We start from the raw sequence: 9166 nt of genomic DNA on the forward strand, positions 1-9166 counted from the left end.
TTAACATGCTTAAAGCGTAGTTTGGGGCATTTGGGGATTCCTCGCACAGTAGCAATGTTATAGTGATATACAAAATTTAAATTTCGCAGTTTATTTCTACAGTATTTTTGCATAACATCCCTCATTTACGTTTTACGTTTTATATTTTGTGTATTGAATGGAAGTTGGCATACATCTGAGCAAAATAGTAACAATAAAGATAATTACAATGATGATAGCTATGTTGTCTTATTCACCAAGGTAGCCTCTTCAGGGTTAGGAGGTCTCTTTCAGAGGACCTTGCCGTTATTATTACCAGAGCATGTACATGTACATACCGGTTATATGTAAGTGAATAATATATATATATATCTGTATATATATATATATATATATATATATATATATATATATATATAATACACACACACACACACACATACACACACACACACACACACATATATATATATATATATATATATATATATATATATATATATATATATTATACACACACACACACAGACACACAGACACACACACACACACACACACACATATATATATATATATATATATATATATATATATATATATATACATATATACACTATATACATGTGCATTTATTTATCCATATATTTATGGTATTTCACATATAAGATTTTATACATATGATGTATATGTGTAAGATAATAGGAAATGTATTGAAAGACCTAAACATGTAATATGTCAATTTGACTCGTTCATTAATGCGCTGACCTCCTGGTTCAATCTACTTCTTTTTTTTTTTTATTAAAGGAGTCGTAAGTTGGTTCTATTAATTCCTTTCAGTCAGTCCGCAGCGTCGTATGCTAATGAGCAAATCCACCGAATTTATTCCACGCGCAGGAATTCTGCGCATGTGTCTGGCGACGAGGCTTTTCGTCGACGCAAAATGTATATCCCCAACATCGCTCGTTGTTACGTTGCCATGAACTTGTTTCCGGAGCCGTGACCGGGTAAGTCTTGTAGTCCAATAAATGACGATTAATTCCATACTTTTTTTAGCCGAATTTGACACTTTTTGAGGGAGATACAATGGATATAAGAAGCTGCTTGCGATAGAATCTGATTTTGACATGCACTGATACATTGCTGGATCCTGACCCATCTACAACTCCTATGGTTATTTTAATCAGTTATTTGAATAGATGAGATTCTAGCGGAAATTTTGATACCAGCCTCATTTTGGCTCAAAAATAAACGAAGTGATCAAAATTGCACCCAAAGTCGAAGCAAATTTCCGAAAATATTGGTTTTGCGATGCCATCTGTATGCATGTAGGGTCACGTGACCTTCACGTTAATGAGAATTCCGGACTCGATTTTGTCTCTGCATTGGCAAGTTTTGATCGCGCACGCACTGGCCGTAGTCCCGTATGTACAATTAGATGTCCTGTTCTGTAAAATAGTCGTCCACGGTATCGTATCACAGCTAGCGCTACTACTTTAGAACTAAAAGTACAGAGATCGATATAGATCATGACAGAGTACGATCTACTAGTAAAATGTACATGACATCAGTCAATTTCCCTTGTTGTATTTGGCAGAGACCCTGCACTATTTTATTATCATTATTATCATTATTTTTAATAGAACCAACAGTTAAGTTCTACATTCTATAGTTTGATGAATTCAAAATACATTATGATGGTATGGGAATATGTACAATCATAATAATGTACCACCTCATACTAGTCATACTATCACAGTCGTAGCATTAGCATTTTGACAATTTGAATACAATGGGGTGATGTACCAATGTTTTTGTGACAAATGAAATATTATTTACTTCTGGTTCCACTGTGTTTTAATAGACTTGACAAATGCATGTTTCGTATACTACGTTCATGCCAAATGTCATTTTATTTTCATCTCAATTGTTGCTATTTCACTTTTTTCTTTTGCCTCTTTGTAAAATTTCTATAATGATCTTTGAACAATAGAAAGACAATGCTCTCCTTTATAAATGCCATTGGAATTGAACTGTATAAATTCCAGTTGTATACATTTTTGCAATTAGTTTCATTCCTGACAAATATTTAGAATAATTATAATTGTTGTGTAATTGAATTGTACTGTAGTCCTTCTCAAAGTATATATATTTTTTGAACTCTGAATTAACCTTTCAGCACCAACCCCTTGCGAGATGTGTGCCACAAAAGCAGCTTCTTGCCAAAGGTGTATGAAGACACCAACCAAACACCATCTCCTGCCCCAAGCCAACAATGCCCCACCAAGCCAGCCACTGCGGGGACACCAACCCAGTCAGCTCCTGCTCTACGCCAAGAGTGCTCAAGAGACAGAACATCCAAGCGTGTGACCCTCCCGCAGGAACTGGTAAATTGGATACAGGATTGCATCTGTAAATTATAATTCTTGCTCTTTTCAACTTGCACTCAAGTTCCTCAAACAGGGATTAATAAATTGAAATTTTAGTTGGTACAGTTGTATTGTAAATTTTTGTTAATGATTATTGAGCAATAGAAAAAGTGTAATGTTCTTATTTAAGATGCCACTGAACGTTAAGTCATGAAATTTAATTGTACACATTTTAAGAGTAGTCAAATGAATTATGGGCAGTAGCTTGAATGACTGTAATCCTTCTCTGGCTGTCATGTAATTGTAGTTCTTCTTGAAGAATATTTTTTAAACTCTGATTTGCCTTTCAGCACCAACCCCTTACCAGATATGTGCCACAAAAGCAGCTTCTTGCCAAAGGTGTATGAAGACACCAACCAAACACCATCTCCCCTGCCCCAAGCCAACAATGCCCCACCAAGCCAGCCACTGCATGGATACCAACCCAGTCACTGCAGGGATACCAACCCAGTCAGCTCTTGCTCAACGCCAAGAGTGCTCAAGAGATGGAACATGCCGGAAATGCTCCATTACAGCTTGTTTGTATGACCCTCCCGCAGGAACTGGTAAATTGAATGCTGTACAGGATTGCATCTGTAAATTATTATTCTAGTTAAACCCATTTTGTTTGGTCAGTATAACACTCAAGGTGTATCCCCAAGTCAGTAGAATGCTCATGAAGATCAACTGCTGCCCCCTCATTCTGCTCTTAGGTTTCACAGGTTGTAATCATGCTGGGTGAGAACTGTCTGGGCAAATGCCCCAGACATGTCCCACTATTCATGTATCCAGACATCACTCAATATGGCTGCTTTTCAGTTATTCAGGAAAAAGATTCTACTTTTGCTGACTTTTTTGGGATTTACAAGAGACAGTGAACAAAGAAGAAATAATGTTGCATATTTAACAAGACAATGTTGATGTAAGAAAAATAAGTGTGTGAATAAGCAGTGCAAATGTAAAAAACAGGGGCAAAATTGTGGTCCTGGTTGTACATGCAGGAATTTTACAAATTTAGATAACCATGTAATTATGGAAAGTGAAGGTAGTGATAGTGACAATGTAAAATCTAGACACTGCAGATTTGTCTGAAAATGGTACAAATGTATAGCCTTGCTTGCATTGTGATCAAAGTTGCACAAACCAAGCATATGTGCATTTATACCTGTTTACAGAAACTTCTTTTTATTTCTTTTGTTTCAACAAAAAATTAAGGGGGGGGGGGTGTGCGCCAGTTGCGGTCCTCCCTGGATCCGCCACTGTGAAGATGTGTCAGTCAGTTTTGATAAGTTATTTTGTCTAATGCAGTGTGTGAAGAATGTGTGTGAATAATGAACATGTATTCATCTAAGAGCAATCCTACCTCTGCATACTACTAGTATACCGATTCTTTGTTTTAGCTTTCTCGTTTAAAGCCTGTATTGTAGTTTATGCATTTATGAATTATGTTATTTGCCCTAGGTTTGTGTGGCAAACTAAAGTTTTGATGGGCAGAATGTGACCAAATACCTACCCTCATCAAATTTGAAGTTCCACATACTGTAACAGTGGGTATTTTCGCGCTTGGCCGGGTAAGAACAGTTTCGCGTGATTTTAATTTCACGGAATCAAGACATCCCACACAGGAATATATGGCAAGCAAAAATATCCACATACTTTTATTTTCGCGCTAGTTTTTTGGTTGCGCAATATGCACGAAAATTTCAACAACGCGAAAATTTCCACTTTTACAGTAATCATTCTCTTACAAAGCTTTTATGTATGTGAAAAGGAAAGTACAAATACAGGTGTATCACTGAAAGTAGCTGTGTATGATAAAGGAGGTACTAAGCCTCCTTGGTATGGTATTATATTGTATGTATAATAGATACCAGGCATGCAGCCAACATTTTTAAAGACACGTATAAGATTGGGAGAGAACTGGAATAACGAAATATTGGACATCAGATACCTCAGTCTATGAAAATGTGAGTTATATACAGCTGAGTTATTACACTGAGAAATACGCGTGTTGTCACAATCATTCCTATGACTACCACTTATGTATGATACACTTACATGCGTTGATGATCTGATTGGTTAAGCATGTACAAATTCATGTGGTTGCTATCATTATTACATCATAATAATACAAATTGATCTTGACTGCAAGTCAGCATGCTCATAAGAAACGCACAATGCCTCTACTCAGATACCACACTCGTGCATTGCCATAAGCATTCCCCATGACTACCACTTTAAAGGAAATATTCATTTTGTTTATTTTCATAATTGTTATTGTGAACCCTGAGGAAGACATTCATGTATTCTTCGAAAATTCAGCCTGAATAAATAGCGCTGTTGGACTGAAATGCATTACTACTCTACTTCGCCATCTTTCATATACTGTATAATAGTCCGTCTCTGGGGTGACAAGACCTTGTATCTGCAATTTTGGTGAAAATGACTTTTTTGGATTAATGGTCAAATAATGGGTTAAGTGATGTCCTGTCCAAATCCCAACTGTCTTACTCCAAAAATGAAGCCACCACGGCATGTCAAAGGAAAGGCTATCCCATTCGCTACAGTGCTTTTTGGCTCTCCTGAACCTTTGACATTTTGTAGATACGTGGTCTTGTCGCCCCAGCGACAATATATATATATATATATATATATATATATATATATATATATATATATATAGCATATATATATGCTGTTCTTGCCAAATACATGTAGTACTAGTGGTACATGTGCCTTAAAAGATGTAAACAACCAACCTTGCCAACAGAAATGTTTTTGTTTTGTTTTTGTTTTTTTGCATCACATCCTGTTTAACAAAGAGCAATAATGTTTACAATATTTTGTTAGTTTGTTATGAACTTTAGGGTAATCCGTATGATAATGAAAAGTTTTTCCTGTCATCCTATACTGCCAAGTAGTTGAAAAGATAATGCAGAATAACTGAAGAGCGTTGTGGAAACTGGGTAGAGGAGAGAGAAAGAAAGAGAGAGAGATGTCCAGTTTAAGGAGGGGAAAACAAGCAAAAGTGTGAAAGTCGTGTCTTGTGGAATTTGAATGTGGATTTCAAATCAGTGTAAATTAATGAATGCTACACTGACGATTACTTTTTTCTGTTTTGATAAAAAGGCTCGAGTACACATACATGTACATCAATCTGTACAATCCATAGTAGATTTTCAGCTTTTGTTCTCTTGTCTTGCTAGCAGCTTGCTTCCATCCACCAGAGACAAAAGATGAAATGTAAAAAATAATAATAATAATAATAATAATAATAAAATATGAAAGATATATACATTGTATTTAAATATCTAAGAACATAACAGATCCGCAAGGAAGCCAGCTTGCTTTGACTATCGTCATTCTCCGAGTCCCATCAGTGCATTTAGTTACCACAGCCTATGTACCGTCTTGTCATCTGGACACTACAATGACCAATGCACCCATTCACACAAGTGTCCAGAGAAATACAAGTACACCTATGCTGGACTAGTACTACCACTGGCTGCTGCTGCTGCTGGCACTACTGGTATGGTATTACAAGTGTACTAGTACTACTAATGTACTAGTAGTCCACTACTACTATAGCTACTACAGTGTACTAGTACTACTATTAGTGCTACTACTACTACTACAGCTACTTACTACAGTGTACTACTACTAGTTCATAACAATCATAGGCACGTATAGATCTACACGTGATACTTCTTACGGAAATACCTGCTTCTGTGGTTCACCGCAGCGAGTGTTCGGTGCAGTTACCGTTTTTGCTGCAATCGCAACACTGCAAAACGAAATACTTGGGACTACACTGACGGGTTCGTGTTTGCACTCTGTATATATCACATTATTCTGTCGATTCCTTCATTTATTTTGATCGATTGGACTCATCAAAAGACGAGGTACATACTGAAATGTGATAATAAGTGTTCAAATCAACTTAAAAATGGTTTGATGTTAGTCTATAAACAGTTAGTTTTACGTCGGGCCCGGCAAAAGCAGAAGCCGTAAGTGGAGATTCACTATGACGTCATTCATGGCAGCCTCTGCAGACGGTAATCGACCAATCACAGCACAAGGAAATCGGATTGTCTTCATTAGGGCTAGTTGACAGTGTAGTTGCTCTAGATTTTGCTGGATCCTGACCCATCTACACGAAATGACCCATAAAGAGTTACATTTTTCGATTGATTGATACATTTCCCCCCATTTCGTGATGTTTTTTATTAACTCATTGTCTAGAAAAGTGAAATTTACCGGATGATTTTGAATTGAATTATTTTTTTTTCGACACGATTTTTGATGTGAAATTATAAAATGTTATCGCAGTCTTTTCTACTTGATATTATGATTTCTGAAAAATTCAGAATTTCGCTGATCATCTGCAAAAAAACCTGGTTTGATATCATGCACATGAAGTGAAATATCGCAGATTGAAAACCAGTCCTCGAACACGGCACGAGAGACCATTTCAAGGTCACACCGCTGCGCTGTAGAATGATTTAGACACATTTTCGCGACGCTGCCGGCTGGCTGCTTTCTAGAAACATATACACATCATTTAGTAATTTTTAACATTCCATTCCTTAACCGCATCTTTTTTTTTTTCCTCCCAGTCAACTTATTCTGCATTTCCCTTTCCTTTTCCTATTGTGTTTGTAAAGGCATGATATACAATATATAAGCACTCTCTCTCTCTGTATGCGGCCTTAACTGAAACCGACAAAACGATTTCCGGCCATGATCGTGTTCACTGTCTCTGCGGTTTGTTTTGCCTTTTGTTTTATTTTGTTTTGTTGTTTATCTTATTCGTTCTGTTATATTTCAAGAGGACACTTCCTCCCGTTTCCTCTTTCTTGCCCTGATGAACGGATATACCACGTTCAATTGCCATCAGTTCAGTTCAGTTGCCATGCATCCAGGGCTGTGATCACAGATCGCGAGTGAATAAAAATATAAACACGACTGAGAAGAAGGTTATAAAACGCACATCGCATTGATTTTCATTAATGTTCTGAAATTACTTATGATTTACTTTACTTATTACTATATGCATGTATGCGTATGTGTATGTGTGTGCTACTACTAGCAAGCTCAGCAGTGTCCGTCGAAGAGAGAATAAATAATACAAATTTAAACGAATTATCATTATACGCGTTAATTCGTTTAATCTCGTTCCACTTTTTTTCATCTTTGAGGTTCCTATTAATAGTTTTTTCTCCCAACTTTGCAAAATAGTTCTTTCAGATATTCTTGATGGCGTGAGAAAAACTGAAACTCGGAGGCACCGAATGAATCATTCATTATCCTGCTCTTTACACACAAATGAATTCTATACCGAGAGTATTCGGTTTTTTTCTCTTCAACATGATTTTATACATTAGTTTAATTTCTTTTCAGTAATATCAAAGAAAACATCAATAATTAACGGATTGCAATGTACATGATTGGCAGAAAATAAATGTTTACATTGATTCCATCAACAAAATTTATATTGCATTACCGAATTTGCAAATAATTAACTAAGAAATTATAGAGAAGAAGGACTACCACTATTAAGCGGTTGCTTGAACTACGTGGCAGCCCAGAAAATTTACCTGGGGGGGGGGGGGGTTCAGGGCGGGGTAGACACTATTGTTTAACAGAATGGGAAAGGAGACCTGAACATGAGTAATGCATTAGGTTAATATTCTAGTGCATATATGAATAAAGATATGGTAAATTATGATGATGATGATAACAGAGTAATGATGAAAAAACAAATGAGTTCACACTCGTTCCAGTCGTGACCATAACATAATATCATATCCCTTGTTACCAAGGGCGCGGGCGGGGGGGGGGGGGGGGGGGGGGGCAGGGGTGGCACTTACCCCCCCCCCCCAAACAAAATGTTGGGGGGGGGGGGGCAACGTGGTGAGTTTTTGCCCCCCCCCCCCCAAAGTGCCCCCTGTAACAAATAATTAATCACTGATTTAAAGACCAAAATGAACAATAAAGGCATATTTCTTGTCTAAATGTAGTAATTTCATAACTGAAAATGCAACAATTTTCGCCCCTAACGGGGCGATACACTAACAACATACAGTATTGTATCTATACACTAATAGGAACTTATGAGTAAATTTAGTGTATAGATGGTAGCCTCGTGTCCTCGAGTGTGCCCGCTGAAACATACCTTTAGTAAACCTTACATTTTTCATTTTCTTCTTTGTTTTCTAGCATTATAAGAATATTTTTCATTGTTCGAACGATGCGATCACGTTTAAGCTTTCAATGAGTACATCTGCCCGTACTTAAAGTAAAATGAAAGTTTTCATAAGTTATTATCATAGTCCTTCGCAGTGATTTCTTTTACTATGTTTAATTCCTCAGAAATTTAATTTAAAATGCTCTATAAAAGCGACTTTTAAACTCGGTTTTTACAAAAAGTCCCTACCGTGGGAGGGGGTATCCTCCTCCCACACCCTCCCCCGCTCGGTCGCTTCGCTCATTCGACGAGGATCTCACACCATCACATAATATACCCCCGTATGTTAAGATCATAGTCCTTCCAACTGATTTTTTTTTCAATATGTTAATTCCCTAGAAATTTGCTTTTAATTGTTCTATAAACGCGACTTTTATACTCTGTTTTCACAAAAAGTACCTACCGTGGGAGGGGGTATCCTCCTCCCACACCCTCCCCCGCTCGGTCGCTTCGCTCCCTCGCCGAGGATCTCGCACCATCACATTATTAATGTACTCCCGTATGTTATGATCATAGTCCTTCCAACTGATTTTTC

The 9166-nt window shown here is 37.1% G+C and overlaps 1 pseudogene; it reads left to right on the top strand.

Annotated features, from left to right (window-relative positions):
- The first annotated feature begins 1740 nt into the window (after positions 1-1740).
- Positions 1741-4732, top strand: LOC140231893 (uncharacterized; annotated as a pseudogene).
- The last annotated feature ends 4434 nt before the right edge of the window (positions 4733-9166 follow it).

The sequence above is a fragment of the Diadema setosum genome, chromosome 8 (genome assembly GCF_964275005.1).
Source record: "Diadema setosum chromosome 8, eeDiaSeto1, whole genome shotgun sequence".
Taxonomy (NCBI): domain Eukaryota; kingdom Metazoa; phylum Echinodermata; class Echinoidea; order Diadematoida; family Diadematidae; genus Diadema; species Diadema setosum.